Genomic DNA, 27,698 nt, shown 5'->3' with positions numbered 1-27,698 from the left:
GAAACATGTCAGATGCAGAGGGGTACCCTGCCTGTTGGACTGTCTTTATATGCCATTTGAAAGTTTTAAGTCAATGCTGCAGGCTCTCTAGTACAGGTCGAAATCATTCACCCTCAATCTGGAAGCAATGCACACTGAGCAGGATTGCCCCATGGTGTATTGGTGGGGCAAATAATCAAACCTGTCCGTATGCCGATGGTGGTGAGCTAAGGGCAGGACCACTGTGTAGAAGTGATTTCTTTCTAATATTGTGCAGATGTTCACTCCATCTTGTATGAACTTTGCGTGTCATACGCGCTAATTTGCAAGATAAAACATAAACCACAAAAGCGCCTGATTGAGTTTGATTCTGAGTGGTCTTTCTTACTCCAGATTTCTGTGACATCACTATTTTACTGGGGGCGAGTTTTGTTTTAGGGTGTGAGCCTTTCTGAAAGTTAAGAGAGGTTGTGGCGCTGGAATCTTTTTAAGCACTGGGTCTTTTTTTATGGCTCTATGATTGGAGTTAAATTGTGTGATAAAATGAGGTTGATGGACGCTCTGGTCTACCTTATTGTCAGTCATTGTGTTCTTAGGTTTGCCTTTAAGGATTTCAGATCTATCTAGAGTTCTGGCTTTTTCTTGGCTATTTTTGATGAGGGATAGGGGATATCCCTTGGACAGAAATCTTTCTACTAGAATAGGGGATTGTTCATCATATTTCTCTAATGTACTACCATTCCTACTAATTCTATTAAATTGGCTGAAAGGTATATTCAACTTCCAGCTTTTCAGAAGATTACTCGTAAAGTGCAAAAAATTGTTACTGTCGACCTGTTTAAAGAATGTTGAGGTACATAATTCACCATATATATATTTATTTCCCTATTACATTATCTGTTTTCCTTTTTCACACATCGTTGGTGTTCATACAGTTGAGATACAGTCTGCTCAAGATTTTTGCTGAGTATTTTCTTTAGCATTGGTAGGCAATTTCACTTGTGATAGTTTCTACGATCGCACAAACCCCTTCATGTCATCACTACTATCCTTGATCCTATCACGCGCTGAGGCATTTCACACACCTCTTTAACACACGCTGTCACGATCAAAGCTCCACGCTTCCCGGGATAACACTACACAAGCTAGTTTGGTGTGATACACATAACAGTTTGTTTTAATTGATCTGGAGTTTGTTTTAATATCAATTAGACGATCCGCTCCATATATTCGACTTTGTAACGTCCCATTTTTTGACTGCCCTCGTCTTGATTATAAGCAGCACTGTAAACTGGTAGGAATAATGTCTTATGATATTTGTATACTCAAACTTCCTTATACATTGTCCATTTTTGTTTTATGAAACTTCGATGAACCTCTAGTCATTAAAGATTATAAATGTATGATATGCAGATGCTATATTTATATACATTACACCATTGGTTATTTATAAACCACATATATGCACTTTAAACAAAGGGTTAAGGTTGTTGGGTTTCCTCCCCTGTGAAAGAGGCGTCCAGCTGTGATTTCTGATTGGTAGAGCTCATATATTTAAGGGCTAACTATGGTCAACACTATATGCCTGATGAAACAGCGTTTGCACACGTTGAGAAATGCGTTGCATTATTTGAGGAGGGGGAGCTAGCATACCCTACCTCTTTATTTGGTTCCTGTTTTTATTATATATCTTTTTAATAAATTGATTACATTCTGTTTAATTGGAACTGTGTGTTGCCTAATACTACCAATCGCTCCCAATGGGAGGTAAGAGCCCTGGGGATGCCTGTGTTTCTGGAGTGCTGCCACCATCTGAAAGAGCCCCCCCCCCTGTTTGGTTGGACATTTAGACCTTCCAGATAACTTTCTGATATACTTGGAACGGTCCCTTCATCCTCCCTTGTTGGGACATTTAACTACCAGGGATTTTCAGTTTTTCTGTTCTGTTTTCATATGTACAGTATATCTGCTAATGTCATATATTGTATAATTACATTGCATAGCTTTATAATATAGCTTTATTTGTACAGCCTAATATCACTTGGTTTTTAGATATATTCACATACGGCTAGATTACGAGTTTTGCGGTATGAGTGAAAAAGTAGCGTTATGGCTCTTTTTCACCACCGCTGGTATTACGAGTTTTGCAGGTATAGGTATACCGCACACTTTTTTGGCCGTAATGCAACGTAACTACCGCAGCTTTTAAAAAGTCCTTTTTCAATGGGACTTCCACAGTGCCGGTATTACGAGTTTGCCTGTCCGGCCAAAAAGTGAGCTGTACAGCCTATAACTACAAGATCTGTACCGCCACCTGAAAGTCAGTAGTTATGAGTTTTATGCTACAACGCCGTAACATAAAACTCATAACTTGTGGTATGTTAAGTATTTTCTGAGGAAATATACAGACTTACAAATCTCAGTGTTTCCTTTATTAAGAATTAGCCCTTAAAATAGAGCTTGTTGATCCTTTTTGTACTAAGCAGATTACAACTTCTATGTAACCCGAATAGGCAATGTGAGGCAATGATATATATTGTTATAAACACTTGAGTTAAATTACAAAAGTGTTCAGAGTGATGGAGAAACGTTATTGTAATTTTGTAATCAATATCCAATTTGCAGAGTTAATACCCAGTATTGTATAACAGGATATTTGCAGAGTTAGTAACCCAGAATTGTATAACAGGATTTGCAGGCTTAAGCAGTATCTTGTCTTCACGCATTCACACACATACTAAAATATATACAAGTCCAAGCAAGCAACAGACACGCTGATATCGATGTAAGAGATGCAACAAACGTTATGCGATATTGTCAATAATCATGAGATTGTGGAGAACAAAGTTATCACATTTAATGTAAGAGCAGAGTCTATCATCAAGTACTTTACCCCAGAGTACCAAGTGAGAGCGGTGCTAAGTTCCGTGTCTGTGCCGACAGCATCCGTATGTGAATGCGGCTTACTTCTGGGACGCGATCAGAAAGAAGATCCGGCGGTTCAAAGATTCCGGTAAGATACTGGATACAAAGGTGAGCTAGAAACAAAGTAACTGCACGGACAAAGTGGCAGTTATAAGAGCCTAAGTATTCTTTGTTTTTTTCTGTAGAGGACCTGAAAATAACGTAGCTTTGCACAAAAAGTGATTAGAAGGTTTAGCTTCAATATTCAGGCAGTGAATGAATGAAAAAGGATGCTATAAATAGGGAGCAACCCTAAGTGGGTGGGATATAGCTTAAAGGTATATCACATAACTAAAGGGCTAAAAAGTACACTAACACCCATGAACTGAAGACCGGACATACATCCATCCTCAACGAAGCAGCAGAAGTCTTCATCCAAGCGGGCAGAAGTCCTCAATGAAGCTGGGAGAAGTCTTCATCCAAGCCGGCAGAAGTCTTCATCCAGACGGCATCTTCCATCTTCAAGACATCCGGCGCGGAGCATCCTCTTCTTTCCACGGCTAACGAAGAATGAAGGTTCCTTTAAGGGACGTCATTCAAGATGGCGTCCCTTGAATTCCGATTGGCTGATAGAATTCTATCAGTCAATCAGAATTAAAGTTGAACAAATCCTATTGGCTGATGCAATAACTGAAAGTGGATCTTCGGGGGTTAGTGTTAGGTTTTTTTTAAGGGTTTATTGGGTGGGTTTTATTTTTAGATTAGGGTTTGGGCAGAAAAAGAGCTAAATGCCCTTTTAAGGGCAATGCCCATCCAAATGCCCTTTTCAGGGCAATGGGGAGCTTAGGTTTTTTTTAGATAGGATTTTTTTTGGGGGGGTTGGTTGGGTGGGTGGTGGGTTTTACTGTTGGGGGGTTGTTTGTATTTTTTTTTACAGGTAAAAGAGCTGATTTCTTTGGGGAAATGCCCCGCAAAAGACCCTTTTAAGGGCCATTGGTAGTTTATTGTAGGCTAAGGTTTTTTTTATTTTGGGGGCTTTTTTATTTTGATAGGGCTATTAGATTAGGTGTAATTAGTGTAAATATTTGATAATTTCTTTTTTATTTTGTGTAATTTAGTGTTTGTTCGTTTTTTGTAATTTAGTTAATTGTATTTAATTAATGTAATTTATTTAATTGTAGTGTAAGGTTAGGTGTTAGTGTAACTCAAGTTAGGTTTTATTTTACAGGTAAATTTGTATTTATTTTAACTAGGTAGCTAGTAAATAGTTAATAACTATTTACTAACTAGTCTACCTAGTTAAAATAAATACAAACTTGCCTGTGAAATAAAAATAAAACCTAAGCTAGATACAATATAACTATTAGTTATATTGTAGCTAGCTTAGGGTTTATTTTACAGGTAAGTATTTAGTTTTAAATAGGAATTATTTAGTTAATGATAGAAATTTTTATTTAGATTTCTTTTAATTATATTAAAGTTAGGGTTATAGGGTTAGGTTTAGGGGTTAATAACTTTAGTATAGTGGCGGCGATGTTGGGGGCGGCAGATTAGGGGTTAATAAATGTAGGTAGGTAGCGATGACATTGGGGGCGGCAGATTAAGGGTTAATAAGTGTAGGTAGATAGCGACGACATTGGGGGCGGCAGATTAGGGTTTAATAAGTGTAGGTGGGTTGCGGTGACATTGGGGGCGGCAGAATAGGGGTTAATAAGTATAATGTAGGTTCGGCGATGTTGGGGCGGCAGATTAGGGGTTAATAACTGTAATGTAGGTTGCGGCAATGTTGAGGCGGCAGATTAGGGTTGTTTAGACTTAGGGTGTTAGGTGTAAACATAACTTTTGTTTCCCCATAGGAATCAATTGGGCTGCATTACGGAGCTTTACGCTCCTTTATTGCAGGTGTTAGGCTTTTTTTTAGCCGGCTCTCCCCATTGATGTCTATGGGGAAATCGTGCACAAGCACGTAAAACCAGCTCAAAGCAGCGCTGGTATTGGAGTGCGGTATGGAGCTCAATTTTTCTCAACGCTCACATATTGCCTGCTGACGCTGGGTTTATGAAAAGCTGTAATAGCAGCGCTATAGGGAGGTGAGCGGTGACAATAACTTGCAAGTTAGTACCGAGCCGCTCTTACCGCAAAACTCGTAATCTAGCCGATAGCTAACTGCTAATTTGAATCGCCTGTATTTCACTTATTTGGCCAAGTTTTACCTTTTATAGAGCGCCCCCTGTTGGTAGTCCTTTGTAGCCTACCCTGTATATGTATATATTCATATAGATATACAGATATATATTTAAAAATAATAATAAAATATGTATATAAATACTGTAGATATATAATATATTTAAAAATAAGTGAAGAACATAGGAATTTTAAGTATTCCTTACACACCTTCGGCTTAAACACAATGAGTCTAGCGTGCACGAGATAAAATTAAAAGGCTTATTTTATTATTCCCCATAGAAGTCTACGGGGAGAGGAAATTACGGCAGTTGCAATATTGGAAGTCTTGAAGTTAGTGCGTCTGAGTCTTCTGCTTGTGCTCTAACTTTTTACTTTGAACTTGTAATTCAAGCTCCAAACTGAGTAGTTATTTTTTTACCTTGAGCACAGTTATCCCTCTTCAGTAATATAAATGGTCGCTCCACTTGTAATCTGTCCCATCAATGGGTTAACCAGCTCATAAGAGAAGCACAAAGAGCCTAATTATCAAAGACTTGGCATAGGGAGAAATAATGCAATAGGTTATTCCTTTTTTTTTTAGCATTATATTGTAGTGTACGTAAAGTATGTTTCTGTTCTTCACTTTAGACAACCAGGCCCAGAGAGAGAAGCCGGAGCAGGGCTTTCAGTGTACTGTCTGTGAAATGTATGGCCTGTGTTAATCTAAATAACAAATTAGTAGGCTGCTGGTAGATAGGAAAATATGCAAGAACACGCATTGCACCAGTAGTTCTTATGAACTGCTGGTGTAATGCCACCCTCTGCAGATTCATAGCAGGTGGTGTCAATCAACCCAATCGTATTCGATCGGGCTGATTTCTGTCCGCGGCCTCAGAGCATTCTTTAGATCACTGCTTCTTAACTTCTGTTTCCGGCGAGCCTGAAGGCTCGCCAGAAACAAGCAACATCAAGCTCCGTATGGAGCTTGATAAATATGCCCCAAAGCATCTCTCTTCTCCTGCAACCATTGCAACTGGCATTCATGGCTTTAAGTCATAGGGCTAGATTTATCAACGCTGAGGATACACGCCCCTGTACGCTTCAGCTCGCCTGTGGCGGGGCGAAATTACCCGCAGGTAATTAACATTGCACACGAGCGCAATTTTGCGCTTGCGTGCAATCCCGCCCCCTGCCCGCGCACAGCCAATCACGCGCGGGCAGGAGCTGTCGATCTCCTCGGTCGGACTCGATCGAGGAGATTTAATTTCGCCACAATAGAGGTGGTGAAGATGTTAGGGAAGCAGCGGTCTGGTGATAAATCGCAGTGAGCAAGTTCTTGTGAGAACTTGCTGCCGCAGGGGCTTGATAAATCTAGCCCATAGTAGAGGGCTGATTTATTTCAAGACAGAGTATTTACTGTCACAAGGTGGAAGAATTCAGATATGCGAGTGGCAGAATAAGGCTGTCTGCGTTTCCAGTTTGATAAAGTGAGTTTTTATGTGGATCTTAGCTCATTGATTAGCTGCCAAAAACATCTTCTGAGAACAGTGAGTGTCTCACCTGTGACAAATTGGAAACATTTGAAACAGACACAATTATACAGAGGTTATTTAAAAGTGGTTTTCCTGTATGCAGTTATTTATTTACTAGCAGGGTTAGGCACGAGCCAAGGCTGTGGCGGACATTTTCTTAAGTAAAGACCTTTAGTGAAGGACACCAAGGCACATTTACAAGTAAAACTATTATTTTATAGTGCTGAATTTTATTATACACATCCAGTATTTCACTCATGCTTTATTTATTCCATAACTTATCACCCAATGTTGCTAGCAGTCTCTTGACAAGCCACTAATTTTATTCACACTAAATATTTTCCCTTTCCTATTATTTAATCAGAAAGAAAAGATATACTAAAGTTATGAATCACAACCTTACTATATCTTTTCTTTCTATTTAAATACTACTTATAATAAACTTCAGGTACTGGTTAAAGTGCTTTACCTTTGCATATAAAGCTCCAGGGACACAGTGACAGCTTTCTTCTTGAATCTTCCCTCCCTCTCTGTCTCACTCAGAGTCATTTTCTGGTACTAAGCGGCATCATGTGGGAGTGGCCCCAACCCTGCAAAACGTGGCACCGCGTGTATTAAGGAGGAGTCAGGACCAGTATTCATCAGTCTTACTCCTCCCTCCCCACAGCAAAATGGGTGGCGGACACAGCCTATCCCTGTTTACTAGAGACAGCTGAGCTGTCTAGTAAGTTAGACAGGTTTGGGATAAAGTGCTAATTATCCAGAATTGGAGTATCATTTTTTAAATTATATTTTGTGTTTGCTGGAAAGCTTCATCCTTGTGAAACAAATAAACACTGTTAATTAATGACTGTTATATTATTATTAAGGCTAAGATTCAGCCAGCTATAGTTAAAGGGACAGTCTACACCAGAATTGTTATTGTTTAAAAAGATAATCCCTTTATTACAAATGCATAACCAACACAGTCATATTAATATATGTTTTACCTCTGTTATTACCTTGTATCTAAGCCTCTGCAGACTGCCCCCTTATCTCAGTGCTTTCGATAGACTCGCAGTTTAGCCAATCAGTGCAGACTCCATGTTATCTATATGACAGTGCCACACATGAACTAGTACTGTCTAACTGTGAAAAAGGCGATTTTCAACGGTTTAGAAATCAGTTTGAGCCTACCTAGGTTTAGCTTTTCAAAAATACCACCAAGAGAACAAAGCAAATTTAGTGATAAAAGTCAATTGGAAAGTTGTTTAAAATTGCATGCCCTCACTGAATCATGAACGTTTAATTTTGACTAGACTGTCCCTTTAAAGGAACAGTAAAATTAAAATTAAACTCAGATAGAGCATGCATTAAAATTAAATTCGGGGGGACGCTTCCGGGCTTCAGCCAAGATGGCTGCTTTACTTTGAGGCTGCAAGGATAAGCAGATAAATCCACTGATTATCAGCGACTCAGGGTGCCATCGACTCATAATATTATTAAAATCTAAACATTTGGACTTTACTAGGAAGCCTGCTATGAGTAGTTCGCCTGACTTCTAACCCCTAGTACCAGAACAGCGAGGTCTTCAGTGGAGACAGTAATTCAAAAACGAGAAGAGGCACCGGGTAATTTCACAAACAAAACCGTCCTTTATTAAAGTGTTAAAACAGGAGACACTTCGGAAAAAGCCTTAATCCTCAAGGGCAAAGGTGGAGTGGAGGTACCCCACGTACCCTGGTGCTGACATGTTTCGGCAAATGCCGTAATCGTAGCTGAGGGTGTAAGCTTGTTAACTTATTTAAAGACACAAATCACATGTGATAGGTTAAAAAACTAATGTGCTACGTGGGTGACACCCACCTCCACCTGTAGTATATATATATATATGCCCTAATCTAGGATGTAATACCATACTATTCACTTTATGCACAATTTTATCTGTCACATATGTTAACCAAATTAATACTATATTAGTAATATCATTCACTAAACATTCCTTGTCATGTATATGAATGTGAAAACGCAAAAATTGAAAAACAGTTTAGTAATTAATTATGAATGATGAAATTAAAAATAAAAATAAAAATAAAAATTAATACATATATATGGACCTGTAAGATGACACTATACACGAGGCACCAGAGAGTTATTTTTATCAACTTACACTAAATGGCATTTTTGCATATAACTATATTTTACTTTAGTGTGCTTACATTAGGATATATTTAATCACTTTCTTAGCCATGTGTGTAGTTACCTAGGGGGAAGTTTATCCATAAATGTATATATACATACATATTCTAGTTATTGGTTTTCTATAAAGCTCTACCTTAACATCTTCTGATTTTACACCATGAAGGGTAACATCCAAGAAATTGATGCTAGTAGATCCATATTCATGGGTGAACTGTAGGCCAGCCTTGTTAATGTTCAAATATTCTGCAAATATCTCAGCTTCCTCCTCACTTCCATCCCAGACAAAGAGCAGATCGTCTATATATCGACGATAATAAACAATTTTACCTCTTTGTCTGTTTCCATCCCCATAGATGTGGCACAGCTCCCACCAACCCATATATAGGTTGGCGTAAGAGGGAGCAAATTTTGCTCCCATGGCTGTGCCACACCGCTGGAGATAAAATACGTGCTCACTACCCCCCTAGTGAATCACTTCAAGATAAAACACAATAAGGATCCAGAGACATTGTCATGGACAATTATTGAAGTGGTAAACACACATAATAGGGGAGGTGATAGGGAGAATTTGCTCCTCAAAAGGGAGGTGTTTTGGATACACAGGTTGCACACCAGAGTGCCCAAAGGGCTAAACTCTGAATATGATTTAATTAATTTCTGGTGTTAACCTGTGTATTCGAGACAAAACACTATAATGCTGATACATGCTTATAAGTATATGTATGTATATATAAATTTATGGATAAACTTCCCCCTAGGTAACTACACACATGGCTAAGAAAGTGATTAAATATATCCTAATGTAAGCACACTAAAGTAAAATATAGTTATATGCAAAAATGCCATTTAGTGTAAGTTGATAAAAATAACTCTCTGGTGCCTCGTGTATAGTGTCATCTTACAGGTCCATATATATGTATTAATTTTTATTTTTATTTTTATTTTCATCATTCATAATTAATTACTAAACTGTTTTTCAATTTTTGCGTTTTCACATTCATATACATGACAAGGAATGTTTAGTGAATGATATTACTAATATAGTATTAATTTGGTTAACATATGTGACAGATAAAATTGTGCATAAAGTGAATAGTATGGTATTACATCCTAGATTAGGGCATATATATATATACTACAGGTGGAGGTGGGTGTCACCCACGTAGCACATTAGTTTTTTAACCTATCACATGTGATTTGTGTCTTTAAATAAGTTAACAAGCTTACACCCTCAGCTACGATTACGGCATTTGCCGAAACATGTCAGCACCAGGGTACGTGGGGGTACCTCCACTCCACCTTTGCCCTTGAGGATTAAGGCTTTTTCCGAAGTGTCTCCTGTTTTAACACTTTAATAAAGGACGGTTTTGTTTGTGAAATTACCCGGTGCCTCTTCTCGTTTTTGAATTACTGCCTGATTGGATATGCTCAAAGGCACGGGTACTCACATTTCCTGAGCAGCAGTGAATCACCCCTGTAAGGCACGGTACTTCGCTGGAACAACGGTCTCCCTTGGTCGTGGACTCTCCTCACCTGCAGGATCCTTCCGCTCCCAGCTGTGACGTCACAGAGTTCCGGATTGACCGCACACACTCTGAGACGCTGTAGGGACCCACACCGCGGCTCCACCTCCTGGCTATCGCTGTGGATGCACAGAATTCAGAGGGGATTTGGAGCAAGGAAGTTTCAAGGTGGGTCCCCAGAATCAGCGCCACATCAGAAAACCATTTGCAGGTCGTATGTATGCACACGGAACTTTCTGGGGGCTTTTGTGATGTGATGAGATTTGAAGCAGGTGTTATACACTAGGGGTGCATTCACAAATAAGCAACTACAACAATACGCTCACAGGTGCTGCAAACTCTCTCTAATATACTTCAGTGGAGACACACAAGTGCCTGCGGCCTTTGCCTAACCCCCCCGGTTTATCCGGGTTGAGCAGTTCCTATTGACTGCAATTTCATATATCACCTTTACAGCTTATATTGAGATTCAAGCGGAATATTATACAAAAGCCAGTATCTACCAGTCCTAGAGGAAGATATTATCGTAAAAATTTCGGCAGAGGTGTTAGACTGTATTCTAAGATGGCGTCTGCTACTTATATTCTCCCTCGAGAAATTGAGGATCTCTTGTGCGATCATTTCGAGCAACTCTCTGCAGTTATCACAAGAGAATGGGGAAACCTGCAGAGAGCTCTACACCCACATACAGAAGTGAAATACCTACAACCTAATCGACAGGGATTTCCCGCTAACGTGCAGCAGGCTTTGGAGGAGCCCAAGGAGACCTCTGAGGGAGACTTTCGGACTGGGCAGGAGCTTGTTCCGGGAGTATTCTGTAATGCTGCAGTGGGCTTTGGGTTATCTGAAACGGCGTCTGAGCTTCCAGCACCCTGCAAAACCCATCTAGTTGACACAGAGAAAATCGGGGTTATCTCTCAGCCAATGGCTTCTATGGAGGGCCTTGATCTTGCGATAGAGCAAGCGGTCCCTACTCCCTATGTGGGCACACTTTTTCCACCCATAGAGTCATTAGCTCCTAACAATTCAGCCGGTGGCAAGATTCGGAAACTATATACTACAAAAGACGCAGCGGATGGAGGCGCCATGTGGGACACAGACTCCTACCGAACTATCGTCAGACTGCAGAGGAATGCAGGCACTTACACTCCCAGTCCCGGAGAACAAACTGGGGCTGAGCGCTGCATGTAGAGATGTAAGGCACGGCCACAGCAAATATATTCTGAAAACAGGAGTCGAATGAAGATTTCTTCTTATGTTGAGTAGCTCCATTGGTTTGAGACCCTGGACTCTCTCCTTTGATTTACGAGGACAATAGTAAGTACATAGGTGAAGAGCTGTCTAAACAAACAATCTGGAACTAATTGAAGTTTGTGTTGCGTAGTGCACAATCCTCACATAAAAACTTGACTTTGCCTTATCATATAAATGTAGAGGTATCCACGCTTCTAGACCCCAAATATTAGAACTCACCATCCATACTGTATTTGCCCCCCTTGAACTCCCCTTACATACAGTGGGACAGCACAACTTATACAGACACGATAGACCGAAAATGAAGTTATATGGTCTACAACCAATATGGGGACTACAAACCCTAATGCTTTAAAATCAGGTACTGGGTCCAACCGCAGTATCCATCACAGCTGGACTATGTAGCCCTGTTGACAACCTGGCCCTTTAGGCCTGAATCTTGGAGACTTTGTACATTAATTGCACTATGGGGTTGATCTGTGGTTTCTTATAAATAATCTCATAAAATGTTACTCTCTTTTGTTGTTAAATTTTCTCTGTCTGCATACCTTCCTGATATGTCATTTGTTAGTCATTTGGTAGTCATACATTCAATTTTTTGGGTACTTGTCACTTAGTTGGCTACAGGATAGGATCATCACTTGACTAGACTTGAGTGCTTAGCCCAATTTAATAGCAACACACATACTTATGCCTCCTAGTTTTAGACTGCTAGGGATGACATTTTGCTAAACCTTTCTGATACCATACATATGGAGTATAGCTGACACAATTTTCTGTTAATCTCAGCTCATTTAGGGAATAGTTGTTAATACTTATTACGTGTGAGCTTTCACCTGTTTATTTCACTTGATCACTGTACATGCTTATGTCCCATGGTTATATACTAATTGAGTTGTTATTCTACTGTACCTTACTGAAACTATTTGCTAGATATGTGCATGATCGAAAAATTCTTTCGGTTCGGTTCAATTCGGATTTTTTCGAATTTCGGTTCGGATCGATTCGAATTCGGCAAAATTTGAATGAATTTGTTTCGGATTTATTCGGATTCGAATAAATTCGGCTGAATTCGGTTCGGTTCCGAAATTCGGAATTTCGGTATGTGTTAGGTGGGAAATGCTGTGTATTAGACTAGTATTATGTACTGTATATTAGGTGTAACCCATAGCAGAGTTATATAACCTAATATACTGTACAATACTAGTGTAATACACGGCCATCCGAATCTACCGAATAAAATCAGTAGTTAAGAGCTTTATGGGCTAACGCCGGAATATAAAGCTCTTAACTAGAGTGCTACAAAGTACACTAACACCCATAAACTACCTATGAACCCCTAAACCGAGGCCCCCCCACATTGCAAACACTATAATAAAATTATTTAATCCCTAATCTGCCGACCAGACACCGCCGCCACCTACATTATAGCTATGAACCCTTAATCTGCTGTCCCTAACATCGCCGACATCTATATTATATTTATTAACCCCTAATCTGCCCCCCCCCCAACGTCGCCGCAACCTAACTACAAGTATTAACCCCTAATATGCCGACCGGACATCGCCGCCACTATAATAAATGTATTAACCACTAAACCGCCGCACTCCCGCCTCGCAAACACTATAATACATTTTATTAACCCCTAATCTGCCCCCCCCCAACGTCGCCGTAACCTAACTACAAGTATTAACCCCTAATCTGCCGACCGGACATCGCCGCCACGATAATACATTTTATTAACCCTTAATCTGCCCTCCCTAACATCGCCGCCACCTACCTACAATTATTAACCCCTAATTTCCAGCTCCCAACGTCGCCGCTACTATAATAAAGTTATTAACCCCTAAACCTAAGTCTAACCCTAACCCTAAGACCCCCCTAAGTAAAATATAATTTAAATGAAACGAAATATTACTATAATTAAATAAATTAATCCTATTTAAAACAAATACGTACCTGTAAAATAAACCCTAATATAGCTACAATATAACTATTAGTTACATTGTAGCTATTTTAGGATTTATATTTATTTTACAGGCAACTTTGTATTTATTTTAACTAGGTACAATAGTTATTAACTATTTAATAACTACCTTACCTGTAAAATAAATCCTAACCTAAGTTACAATTATACCTAACACTACACTATCATTAAATTGATTAAATAAATTAATCCTATTTAAAACTAAATACTTACCTGTAAAATAAACCCTAATATAGCTACAATATAACTATTAGTTACATTGTAGCTATTTTAGGATTTATATTTATTTTACAGGCAACTTTGTATTTATTTTAACTAGGTACAATAGTTATTAACTATTTAATAACTACCTTACCTGTAAAATAAATCCTAACCTAAGTTACAATTATACCTAACACTACACTATCATTAAATTGATTAAATAAATTAATCCTATTTAAAACTAAATACTTACCTGTAAAATAAACCCTAATATAGCTACAATATAACTTATAGTTACATTGTAGCTATTTTAGGATTTGTATTTATTTTAACTAGGTACAATAGCTATTAAATAGTTAATAACTATTTAATAGCTACCTAGTTAAAATAATTACAAAATTACCTGTAAAATAAATCCTAACCTAAGTTACAATTAAACCTAACACTACACTATCATTAAATAAATTAAATACATTAACTACAAGTACCTACAGTTAAATACAATTAAATAAACTAAAGTACAAACCCCCCCCCACTAAATTACAAAAAATAAAAAAATATTACAAGAATTTTAATCTAATTACACCTAATCTAAGCCCCCTAATAAAATAAAAAAGCCCCACAAAATAATGAAAGTCCCTAGCCTATTCTAAAATACAAAGTAATCAGCTCTTTTACCAACCCTTAAAAGGGCTTTTTGCAGGGCATTGCCCCAAAGTAATCAGCTCTTTTACCTGTAAAGAAAAATACAATACCCCCCCAACATTAAAACCCACCACCCACATACTCCTACTCTAACCCACCCAAACCCCCCTTAAAAAAACTAACACTACCCCCCTGAAGATCTCCCTACCTTGAGTCGTCTTCATCCGATGGGGCAGAAGAGGACATCCAGACCGGCAGAAGTCTTCATCCAAGTGGGGCAAGAAGAGGTCTTCTATCCATCTGAAGTCTTCTTCCAGGCGGCATCTTCTATCTTCATCCATCCGGAGCGGAGCGGCAGCATCCTGAAGACATCCGACGCGGAGCATCCTCTTCTTTCTTGATCCGATGTCTAAATGACGGTACCTTTAAGTGACATCATCCAAGATGGCATCCCTTGAATTCCGATTGGCTGATAGGATTCTATCAGCCAATCGGAATTAAGGTAGGAAAAATCCGATTGGCTGATCCAATCAGCCAATCAGATTGACATCGCATTCTATTGGCTGATCGGAACAGAATTGTATCAGCCAATCAGATTTTTCCTACCTTAATTCCAATTGGCTGATAGAATCCTATCAGCCAATCAGAATTCAAGGGACGCCATCTTGGATTACGTCACTTAAAGGTACCGTCATTTAGTCGTCGGATCAAGAAAGAAGAGGATGCTCCGCGTCAGATGTGTTCAGGATGCTGCCGCTCCGCTCCGGATGGATGAAGATAGAAGATGCCACCTGGATGAAGACTTCTGATGGATGGAAGACCTCTTCTTGCCCCGCTTGGATGAAGACTTCTGCCGGTCTGGATGTCCTCTTCTGCCCCATCGGATGAAGACTTTGGCCCGGCTGGGTGAAGACGACTCAAGGTAGGGAGATCTTCAGGGGGGTAGTGTTAGGTTTTTTTAAAGGGGGTTTGGGTAGGTTAGAGGTAGGGGTATGTGGGTGGTGGGTTTTAATGTTGGGGGGTATTGTATTTTTCTTTACAGGTAAAAGAGCTGATTACTTTGGGGCAATGCCCCGCAAAAAGCCCTTTTAAGGGCTGGTAAAAGAGCTGATTACTTTGTATTTTAGAATAGGGTAGGGACTTTTATTATTTTGGGGGGCTTTTTATTTTATTAGGGGGCTTAGATTAGGTGTAATTAGATTAAAATTCTTATAATATTTTTTTATTTTTTGTAATTTAGTGTTTGTTTGTTTTTGTACTTTAGTTTAGTTTATTTAATTGTATTTAATTGTAGGTACTTGTAGTTAATTTATTTAATGTATTTAATGATAGTGTAGTGTTAGGTTTAATTGTAACTTAAGTTAGGATTTATTTTACAGGTAATTTTGTAATTATTTTTCTCTGAAGCTGACTGCTTGGAGATTGAACGCTTAATTTTATCCAAGCGGGGCTTTTCATAATCGGTCATAGAAACCATGATTCAGGCTCGTAAACCTGTAACTAGAAAGATTTACTACAAGATATGGCGTAAATATCTCTATTGGTGTGAATCCAAGGGCTACTCTTGGAGTAGAGTTAGAATTCCTAGAATTTTGTCATTTCTCCAAGAGGGTTTGGAGAAATGATTATCGGCAAGTTCCCTAAAGGGTCAAATATCTGCCTTGTCTATTTTGTTACATAAGCGTCTGGTGGACGTACTAGATGTACAATCTTTTTGTCAGGCCTTGGTCAGGATCAGGCCTGTGTTCAAACCAATTACTCCTCCATGGAGTCTTAATTTAGTTCTTAAGGTTCTTCAAGGGGCTCCATTTGAGCCTATGCATTCCTTAGATATTAAGTTGTTATTTTGGAAAGTGTTGTTTCTTGTTGCGATTTCTTCTGCTCGTAGAGTATCAGAGCTCTCGACATTGCAGTATGAGTCTCCTTATCTTATTTTCCATTCGGATAAGGTGGTTTTACGTACAAAGATGAGATTTCTTCCTAAAGTGGTCTCTGACCGGAACATTAATCAGGAGATTGTTGTTCCTTCTTTGTGTCCTAATCGTTCTTCTCAGAAGGAACGGCTTTTGCACAATTTAGACGTGTTACGTGCTCTAAAATTCTATCTGCAGGTGACTAAGGATTTTCGTCAGTCGTCTGCCTTACTTGTGTTTTTTTTCAGGTAAACGTAAGGGACAGAAAGCCACGGCTACTTCTCTTTCTTTTTGGCTGAAGAGTATCATATGTTTTGCTTATGAGACTGCTGGACAGCAGCCTCCAGAGAGAGTTACGGCTCATTCCACGAGGGCTGTTGCTTCCTCATGGGCATTCAAAAATGAAGCTTCTGTGGAACAGATTTGCAAGGCTGCAACTTAGTCCTCTCTTCACACTTTTTCATAGTTCTATAAGTTTGACACTTTTGCCTCGGCTGAGGTCGCTTTTGTTCTTCAAGCAATGGTGCCTTCTGTTTAGGTTACCTGTCTCGTCCCTCCCTTATCATTTGTGTACTCTAGCTTGAGTATTGTCTGACTACCAGCTCTGGATTTGATTCCTCTGCACCTTGTTACTTCCTTTCTCTCCTATACTTTGGTCGAATGACTGGAGTGGGAGGGAAGGGAGGTGATATTTAACAGCTTGGCTGTGGTGCTGTTTGCCGCCTCCTGCTGGGCAGGAGTGATATTCCCCGGTAGTAATTAGATGATCAGTGGAATCATTGTGTCAAAAAATAAAATAAATTATCAGGTAAGCATACATTTTCTTTTTGTACGGCATTGCCCTATGTTTAACAGCTCTTTTAAGAATTAAACATACTAAGACCCCCTAACAGTAAAACCCACCACCCACCATCACCCCCAAAATAAAAAACCTATTGCTAAAAAAACCTAAACTACCCATTGCCCTGAAAAGGGCATTTGTATAGGCATTGCCCTTAAAAGGGCATTTAGCTCTTTTGCTGCCCATCCCTTTTTTTTTTTTTTAATAGATTAGGCAGCAAAAGAACTGAATGCCCTTTTAAGGACAATGCCTATACAAATGCCCTTTTCAGGGCAATGGATAGTTTAGGTTTTTTAGTGTTAGGTTTTTTTTAATTTGGGGGGTTTGGTGGGTGGGGGTGGGTTTACTTTTGTGGGTCTTAGTATTTTTAATTCTTAAAAGTAAGGTTAAACTTAGGGCAATGCCCTACAAAAGGCCCTTTTAAGGGCTATTGGTAGTTTAGCATTAGATAAGAGGGTGTTTTTATTTTGTTTTGTTTTTATTTTCATAGCGATTAGGTTTAATTTTTTAAACTTTGGTAATTTTGGCTTTTAATTTTCTGTAATATTAGATTTTTTTCTGCAATTTTAGCTTAATTTAAACTTAGGTTTAAATTTTTTAATTTTTGGCGGTTAGACTTTTTAATTTTTTTTTTAGATTAGGGATGGGCAGCAAAAGAGCTGAATGCCCTTTTTTTTAGAGCAATGCCCATACAAATGCCCTTTTCAGGGCAATGGATAGTTTAGGTTTTTTTAGTGTTAGTGTTTGTTTATTTTGGAAGGGTTTGGTGGGTTTGTGGGTTTTACTGTTAGGGGGAACTTTTGTCACTGCAAAAGAGCTGTTTAACTTAGGGCTCTTTTAAGAGCTATTGGTAGTTTAGCATTTTTGTTAGGACTATCGGTAGTTTAGCATTAGATTAGGGGGTGTTTTTTTATTTTGGGGGGAGCTTTTTAATTTTCATAGGGATTAGGTTTAATTTTTTAATTTTTGATAATTTGTTTATTTTTTTCTGTAGTTCAATTTTTTTTTTTTTTTTTTATTAACAGCACAATGAGGCCGAATTATAGTGCGGATCAGGTCCGACAGACATCGCTGAATGCGGAGAGCAATACGCTCTCCGTATTCAGAATTGAATCGATCGGGTTGAATTGTGGTCAGAGCAGGCGGACAGGGTTATGGAGCAGCGGTCTTTAGACCGCTGCTTCATAACTGCTGTTTCTGGCGAGTCTGAAGACTCGCCAGAAACACGGGCCCACAAGCTCCATTCGGAGCTTGATAAATGGGCCTCATAGACTGCCCTCTGGGCAGGCTTACCAACTAGTAAATACATAAATACATATGTACACACATATAAACACACACACGCACGCATATATTTATATATATATATATATATATATATATATATATACACACACAGATGCATGTTTAGACAAGTATATGCATGTATCTCATTGTCAAAACCTTTACTTGCCTTTTTTTCTCTAACACCTGAGACCTCATATTTTTTAGCCCTTATAACTTTTTTGTGCAATTTGTTTTCAATAATTTTTATTAGACTGTGTTATTATGAGTGTAACTGTACTTTGTAATGTATTTTTGATGTGTTGTGTGGCACTTTCTTTCATGTAATTAACAAGAGTCCATGAGCTAGTGACGTATGGGATATACATTCCTACCAGGAGGGGCAAAGTTTCCCAAACCTTAAAATGCCTATAAATACACCCCTCACCACACCCACAAATCAGTTTTACAAACTTTGCCTCCAAGGGAGGTGGTGAAGTAAGTTTGTGCTAGATTCTACGTTGATATGCGCTCCGCAGCAAGTTGGAGCCCGGTTTTCCTCTCAGCGTGCAGTGAATGTCAGAGGGATGTGAAGAGAGTATTGCCTATTGAATGCAGTGATCTCCTTCTACGGGGTCTATTTCATAAGGTTCTCTGTTATCGGTCGTAGAGATTCATCTCTTACCTCCCTTTTCAGATCGACGATATACTCTTATATTTACCATTACCTCTACTGATTCTCGTTTCAGTACTGGTTTGGCTTTCTACAAACATGTAGATGAGTGTCCTGGGGTAAGTAAGTCTTATTTTCTGTGACACTCTAAGCTATGGTTGGGCACTTTATTTATAAAGTTCTAAATATATGTATTCAAACATTTATTTGCCTTGACTCAGAATGTTCAACTTTCCTTATTTTCAGACAGTCAGTTTCATATTTGGGATTATGCATTGAATTATCATATTTTTCTTACCTCAAAAATTTGACTTTTTTCCCTGTGGGCTGTTAGGCTCGCGGGGGCTGAAAATGCTTCATTTTATTGCGTCATTCTTGGCGCGGACTTTTTTGGCGCAAAAATTCTTTTCCGTTTCCGGCGTCATACGTGTCGCCGGAAGTTACGTCATTTTTTGACGTTATTTTGCGCCAAAAATGTCGGCGTTCCGGATGTGGCGTCATTTTTGGCGCCAAAAGCATTTAGGCGCCAAATAATGTGGGCGTCTTATTTGGCGCTAAAAAATATGGGCGTCGCTTTTGTCTCCACATTATTTCAGTCTCATTTTTCATTTGCTTCTGGTTGCTAGAAGCTTGATATTTGGCATTCTTTCCCATTCCTGAAACTGTCTTATAAGGAATTTGATCTATTTTGCTTTATATGTTGTTTTTTCTCTTACATATTGCAAGATGTCTCACGTTGCATCTGAGCCAGAAGATACTACAGGAAAATCACTGCCTGCTGGATCTACCAAAGCTAAGTGTATCTGCTGTAAATTTTTGGTAGCTATTCCTCCAGCTGTTGTTTGTAATAATTGTCATGACAAACTTGTTAAAGCAGATAATATTTCCTTTAGTAATGTACCATTGCCTGTTGCAGTTCCCTCAACATCTAAGGTGCAGAATGTTCCTGATAACATAAGAGATTTTGTTTCTGAATCCATAAAGAAGGCTTTGTCTGTTATTTCTCCTTCTAGTAAACGTAAAAAGTCTTTTAAATCTTCTCTCTCTACAGATGAATTTTTAAATGAACACCATCATTCTGATTCTTTGGACTCTTCTGGTTCAGAGGATTCTATCTCAGAGATTGATGCTGATAAATCTTCATATTTATTTAAGATGGAATTTATTCGCTCTTTACTTAAAGAAGTACTAATTGCTTTAGAAATAGAGGATTCTAGTCCTCTTGATACTAATTCTATACGTTTGGATAAGGTTTTTAAAGCTCCTGCGGTTATTCCAGAAGTTTTTCCTGTTCCTAATGCTATTTCTGCAGTGATTTCCAAAGAATGGGATAAATTGGGTAATTCATTTACTCCTTCTAAACTTTTTAAGCAATTATATCCTGTTCCGCCTGACAGGTTAGAATTTTGGGACAAAATCCCTAAAGTTGATGGGGCTATTTCTACCCTTGCTAAACGTACTACCATTCCTACGTCAGATGGTACCTCGTTTAAGGATCCTTTAGATAGAAAAATTGAATCCTTTCTAAGAAAAGCTTATCTGTGTTCAGGTAATCTTCTTAGACCTGCTATATCATTGGCTGATGTTGCTGCAGCTTCAACTTTTTGGTTGGAAACCCTAGCGCAACAAGTAGCAAATCGTGATTCTCATGATATTATTATTCTTCTTCAGCATGCTAATAATTTTATCTGTGATGCCATTTTTGATATTATTAGAGTTGATGTTAGGTTTATGTCTCTAGCTATCTTAGCCAGAAGAGCTTTATGGCTTAAGACTTGGAATGCTGATATGGCTTCTAAATCAACTCTACTTTCCATTTCTTTCCAGGGAAACAAATTATTTGGTTCTCAGTTGGATTCTATTATTTCAACTGTTACTGGTGGGAAAGGAACTTTTTTACCACAGGATAAAAAATCTAAAGGTAAAAACAGGGCTAACAATCGTTTTCGTTCCTTTCGTTTCAACAAAGAACAAAAGCCTGATCCTTCGTCCTCAGGAGCAGTTTCAGTTTGGAAACCATCTCCAGTCTGGAATAAATCCAAGCCTGCTAGAAAGGCAAAGCCTGCTTCTAAGTTCACATGAAGGTACGGCCCTCATTCCAGTTCAGCTGGTAGGGGGCAGGTTACGTTTTTTCAAAGAAATTTGGATCAATTCTGTTCACAATCTTTGGATTCAGAGCATTGTTTCAGAAGGGTACAGAATTGGTTTCAAGATGAGACCTCCTGCAAAGAGATTTTTTCTTTCCCGTGTCCCAGTAAATCCAGTGAAAGCTCAAGCATTTCTGAATTGTGTTTCAGATCTAGAGTTGGCTGGAGTAATTATGCCAGTTCCAGTTCCGGAACAGGGGATGGGGTTTTATTCAAATCTCTTCATTGTACCAAAGAAGGAGAATTCCTTCAGACCAGTTCTGGATCTAAAATTATTGAATCGTTATGTAAGGATACCAACGTTCAAGATGGTAACTGTAAGGACTATATTGCCTTTTGTTCAGCAAGGGAATTATATGTCCACAATAGATTTACAGGATGCATATCTGCATATTCCGATTCATCCAGATCATTTTCAGTTCCTGAGATTCTCTTTTCTAGACAAGCATTACCAATTTGTGGCTCTACCGTTTGGCCTTGCTACAGCTCCAAGAATTTTCAAAGGTTCTCGGTGCCCTGCTGTCTGTAATCAGAGAACAGGGTATTGTGGTATTTCCTTATTTGGACGATATCTTGGTACTTGCTCAGTCTTTACATTTAGCAGAGTCTCATACGAATCGACTTGTGTTGTTTCTTCAAGATCATGGTTGGAGGATCAATTTACCAAAAAGTTCTTTGATTCCTCAAACAAGGGTAACCTTTCTGGGTTTCCAGATAGATTCAGTGTCCATGACTCTGTCTTTAACAGACAAGAGACGTCTAAAATTGATTACAGCTTGTCGAAACCTTCAGTCACAATCATTCCCTTCGGTAGCCTTATGCATGGAAATTCTAGGTCTTATGACTGCTGCATCGGACGCGATCCCCTTTGCTCGTTTTCACATGCGACCTCTTCAGCTCTGTATGCTGAACCAATGGTGCAGGGATTACACGAAGATATCTCAATTAATATCTTTAAAACCGATTGTTCGACACTCTCTAACGTGGTGGACAGATCACCATCGTTTAATTCAGGGGGCTTCTTTTGTTCTTCCGACCTGGACTGTAATTTCAACAGATGCAAGTCTCACAGGTTGGGGAGCTGTGTGGGGATCTCTGACGGCACAGGGAGTTTGGGAATCTCAGGAGGTGAGATTACCGATCAATATTTTGGAACTCCGTGCAATTTTCAGAGCTCTTCAGTTTTGGCCTCTTCTGAAGAGAGAATCGTTCATTTGTTTTCAGACAGACAATGTCACAACTGTGGCATACATCAATCATCAAGGAGGGACTCACAGTCCTCTGGCTATGAAAGAAGTATCTCGAATTTTGGTTTGGGCGGAATCCAGCTCCTGTCTAATCTCTGCGGTTCATATCCCAGGTGTAGACAATTGGGAAGCGGATTATCTCAGTCGCCAAACGTTGCATCCGGGCGAATGGTCTCTTCACCCAGAGGTATTTCTTCAGATTGTTCAAATGTGGGGGCTTCCAGAGATAGATCTGATGGCCTCTCATCTAAACAAGAAACTTCCCAGGTATCTGTCCAGATCCCGGGATCCTCAGGCGGAGGCAGTGGATGCATTATCACTTCCTTGGAAGTATCATCCTGCCTATATCTTTCCGCCTCTAGTTCTTCTTCCAAGAGTAATCTCCAAGATTCTGAGGGAATGCTCGTTTGTTCTGCTAATAGCTCCGGCATGGCCTCACAGGTTTTGGTATGCGGATCTTGTCCGGATGGCATCTTGCCAACCATGGACTCTTCCGTTAAGACCAGACCTTCTGTCGCAAGGTCCTTTTTTCCATCCGGATCTGAAATCCTTAAATTTAAAGGTATGGAGATTGAACGCTTGATTCTTAGTCAAAGAGGTTTCTCTGACTCTGTGATTGATACTATGTTACAGGCTCGTAAATCTGTATCTAGAGAGATATATTATAGAGTCTGGAAGACTTATATTTCTTGGTGTCTTACTCATCATTTTTCTTGGTATTCTTTTAGAATTCCGAGAATATTACAATTTCTTCAGGATGGTTTAGATAAGGGTTTGTCCGCAAGTTCCTTGAAAGGACAAATCTCTGCTCTTTCTGTTCTTTTTCACAGAAAGATTGCTATTCTTCCTGATATTCATTGTTTTGTACAAGCTTTGGTTCGTATAAAACCTGTCATTAAGTCAATTTCTCCTCCATGGAGTTTGAATTTGGTTCTGGGAGCTCTTCAAGCTCCTCCGTTTGAACCTATGCATTCATTGGACATTAAATTGCTTTCTTGGAAAGTTTTGTTCCTTTTGGCCATCTCTTCTGCCAGAAGAGTTTCTGAATTATCTGCTCTTTCTTGTGAGTCTCCTTTTCTGATTTTTCATCAGGATAAGGCGGTGTTGCGAACTTCTTTTGAATTTTTACCTAAGGTTGTGAATTCCAACAACATTAGTAGAGAAATCGTGGTTCCTTCATTATGTCCTAATCCTAAGAATTCTAAGGAGAAATCGTTACATTCTTTGGATGTTGTTAGAGCTTTGAAATATTATGTTGAAGCTACTAAATCTTTCCGAAAGACTTCTAGTCTATTTGTCATCTTTTCTGGTTCTAGAAAAGGCCAGAAAGCTTCTGCCATTTCTTTGGCATCCTGGTTGAAATCTTTAATTCATCTTGCCTATGTTAAATCGGGTAAGACTCCGCCTCAGAGGATTACAGCTCATTCTACTAGGTCAGTTTCTACTTCCTGGGCGTTTAGGAATGAAGCTTCAGTTGTTCAGATTTGCAAAGCAGCGACTTGGTCCTCTTTGCATACTTTTACTAAATTCTACCATTTTGATGTATTCTCTTCTTCTGAAGCAGTTTTTGGTAGAAAGGTACTTCAGGCAGTGGTTTCGGTTTGAATCTTCTGCTTATGTTTTTCATTAAACTTTATTTTGGGTGTGGATTATTTTCAGCAGGAATTGGCTGTCTTTATTTTATCCCTCCCTCTCTAGTGACTCTTGTGTGGAAAGATCCACATCTTGGGTATTCATTATCCCATACGTCACTAGCTCATGGACTCTTGTTAATTACATGAAAGAAAACATAATTTATGTAAGAACTTACCTGATAAATTCATTTCTTTCATATTAGCAAGAGTCAATGAGGCCCACCCTTTTTTGTGGTGGTTATGATTTTTTTGTATAAAGCACAATTATTCCAATTCCTTATTTTATATGCTTCGCACTTTTTTCTTATCACCCCACTTCTTGGCTATTCGTTAAACTGATTTGTGGGTGTGGTGAGGGGTGTATTTATAGGCATTTTAAGGTTTGGGAAACTTTGCCCCTCCTGGTAGGAATGTATATCCCATACGTCACTAGCTCATGGACTCTTGTTAATATGAAAGAAATGAATTTATCAGGTAAGTTCTTACATAAATTATGTTTTTTTATTTTGCGAAACAGCCAGAGCACGGAGGACGCGCTATCCCGACGAGCATTAACTTCAATTGCGCTCAAGCGATCACGTTTACTTTCAACTTGTAATATGATCACTACACCCAATGCGTGCAGATGCAATAAACCCCTTTACGCTTGTTCGTATCTGTTAGCGCGCCACTCATAATCTGGCCCGTATGTAGATGTACAAAAGGAATCACTGTGATGTCAGATATTTTTTGCAGGCAATTGTATGGCTACTTTATATCTAATTCCTAGAAAACACATATAAGTAAATGAAATAATCAGTATTACGAAATATAATTTTTAAAATCACTTAAAATACTTATGTTTTTGTATTTACAAACTACTGTAGAAAAAGGCTTGCTTTTTTATACTCAAAATTACTCTGAATGCCCTCAAAAGATCTGGCACATTGCGATTATTTGATTACTTTGGATTTAAGATTTATACAAAGATTAAAAATGAATCAAAGGCATTATTCTCTTTAATCTTTTGACTGGATTCCTTTACTGTTTCTTTAAAGCTAAGGTTTCCTGTATCATCTTGAATGGTATCATTTTAGTTTAACTAATCTTCTAGTATTTATATTATAGATAACACATGTAACTACATTTTTACTTTAGCTCATCATTATAAGTGTATGATTATTATAACAAATGTCTAATGCTTTACCATCCACTTCATACTAGGGTACAGACAATCAGTAATGTAATTTAATTTTAAAATGCTTTATATATATATATATAACATATATACACATACATACACACTAGCTCAAGTCTCCCCCTTACTAATGTGGATGGAGTGCAAGTCTCTCAGATTCTTTTTTTATCTTTGGAATTTTAAGCAAAAACATTTAAAACAAAATAATAAAAATCCTTGTTTAACCCACCCCAAAAGCTGAATAAAAGAAAACAAATTTTAAATTGTATCTATTGTACTTTATTTGTAAAGCACTGACAATGTCCTTGAGCCCATACATTAGGGGAACAAAATGCCACTAATTCACAGTAAAAAAAATAAATATATATATATATAGATACTTAATGAAATTGAAGGAACGGTAAAGTCAAAATTTAGATACAGCATGCAATTTTGAAAATCTTTTCAAATTACTTCTATTATCTTTTTTCTCTTGGCCTCTTTCGTTGAAAAGTATACCTAGATATACCTTAGGTAGGCTCAGGAGCAGTAATGCATTGCTGAAAGATAGCTAATAACTGGTGGCTATACACATATGCTTCTTATCATTGGCTAAACAAGAACAAGTACATTTGAGAAGCAAATTGAAAAGTATCATGCTCTATCTGATTAGTTAACGTTTCCTTTTGACTTTCATGTCCCTTTAAGAATATCTGCACTGCACTGTCCCCATCCCAGATGTTGTTCTTTTCCTTGCCCTTTGTTTTAATATAGTAAGTGAGGTCTGGAATTTTGAATCAAACCCTTGCATCCAATTTAACTAAAGCTAACAAAAATGCTTAAATACAAATATTTTCTATTCCTCTTCCATGTAATTAATTTAACTTAAAAAAAAAATACAATTAAATTAGACTAATTGCTTGTAAATAAACAAAATACTGCATACCTCCTTCTTGAAATATATCACCACACTCTTAAGATAGGAAGAAAAAACATCTGGAATCTATTAACCCTGGCATCATATTTCCTGCAAACAGATTTTCCACTTTGCAAATGATACTCTAGATAGCCCACCCTCTCCCACTGCTACAGGCTGGAGAATAGTCCTACTCAGTTATACTAGAATGAAATCTTCACTTTGAGGAAATTGGTATGTTGTGACTTTACCTTGGGAGAAATTATGTCATTTTATGGGCTAATGTATACTGTTAAATATTTGTAGTGGAATGGCCTCAATATATAATTCTGCAAAACCAATAAAAACTCTTTAAGATTAAGGGGTCTGTTTATTATTGTGTGGACTGACATGATACGATGTAGCATATCATGTCCACCGCACATCGATAAATGCCGACAGCATACGCTGTCAGCATTTATCATTGCACCAGCAGTTCTTGTGAACTGCTGGCGCAATGCCGCCCCCTGCAGATTTGCGGCCAATCGGGCACTAGCAGGGGGTGTCAATCAACCCAATTATATTTGATCGGGTTGATTTCTGTCCACCACCTCAGAGCAGTCAGACAAGTTATGGAGCAGCGGTCTTTAGAAGGCTCGCTGGAAACACGGGCACCAAGCTCCGTTCAGAGCTTGATAAATTGACCCCTAAAAATAAATTCCACACATAAAAATCCAACATATGGCCCTTAAATTGAGCTGTTACTAGTATGTTACTATACACAGTTTTTTTCTTTGTGAGGGGGGGGGGGTGTTTCTTCCATTTTCAATTTGTTGCTTTTGTTTTACACTGTACACATATAATGTCAGGGGTTTTTCCCTGCCTTGTTTGCCATGTGCTGCTGGCAGCCATTTTACTCACCTCTCTTGCTGACTCTGTTGCATACTGTGTGATGCTGCTCATTTCCTGCACTTCCTTTTATGGCCAGACTGGTGTACATCATCCGTGTGAGACAAGATGCAGTCTCAGAATTGTGATATTATTTAAAGGGCCTCTGTTCAGTATGCTTTGCCCTTGCATTGTCTCAGACCTGTTTGTGAGAGCTCCTGTGTATTACCTGGCTGTCTGACGTCCCTCCTGGTTCCTGATCCCTGGATTGTTCCTGACTCTGCTGTTCTCCTTGTTCCTGATTCCGGCTCGTCTAACTACTCACTTTGGCTACTGACTCGGCTCGTCTGACTATTCGCTTTGGCTCCTGACGCTGCTCGTCTGACTACCAGCTCTGGTTTTGATTCCTGGCTTGTTATTTGACTTGTGGACTTTTTATTATTTTTTGCTATTAATAAAGGTGTGATTATTTTTGCACTTCTCGTCTCAGTCTGATTCCTGGCACCCTGACATTACGCAAGGGCCATGAATCCTGATGGTGCTAATAATCCACCTTTACCATAATTTCCAGGATGGATGAACAGGATCACCGCTTGGATCAATTTGCACTAGCCCTGCAAACCCTGCTGACTTGCACTGCACATTTGGACCAAAGTGTCCCGCAAGTTA

Source organism: Bombina bombina, chromosome 4 (genome assembly GCF_027579735.1).
Source record: "Bombina bombina isolate aBomBom1 chromosome 4, aBomBom1.pri, whole genome shotgun sequence".
Taxonomy (NCBI): Eukaryota; Metazoa; Chordata; class Amphibia; order Anura; family Bombinatoridae; genus Bombina; species Bombina bombina.
The sequence above is the reverse complement of the archived record's forward strand: the minus strand, read 5'-3'. Positions refer to the sequence as shown.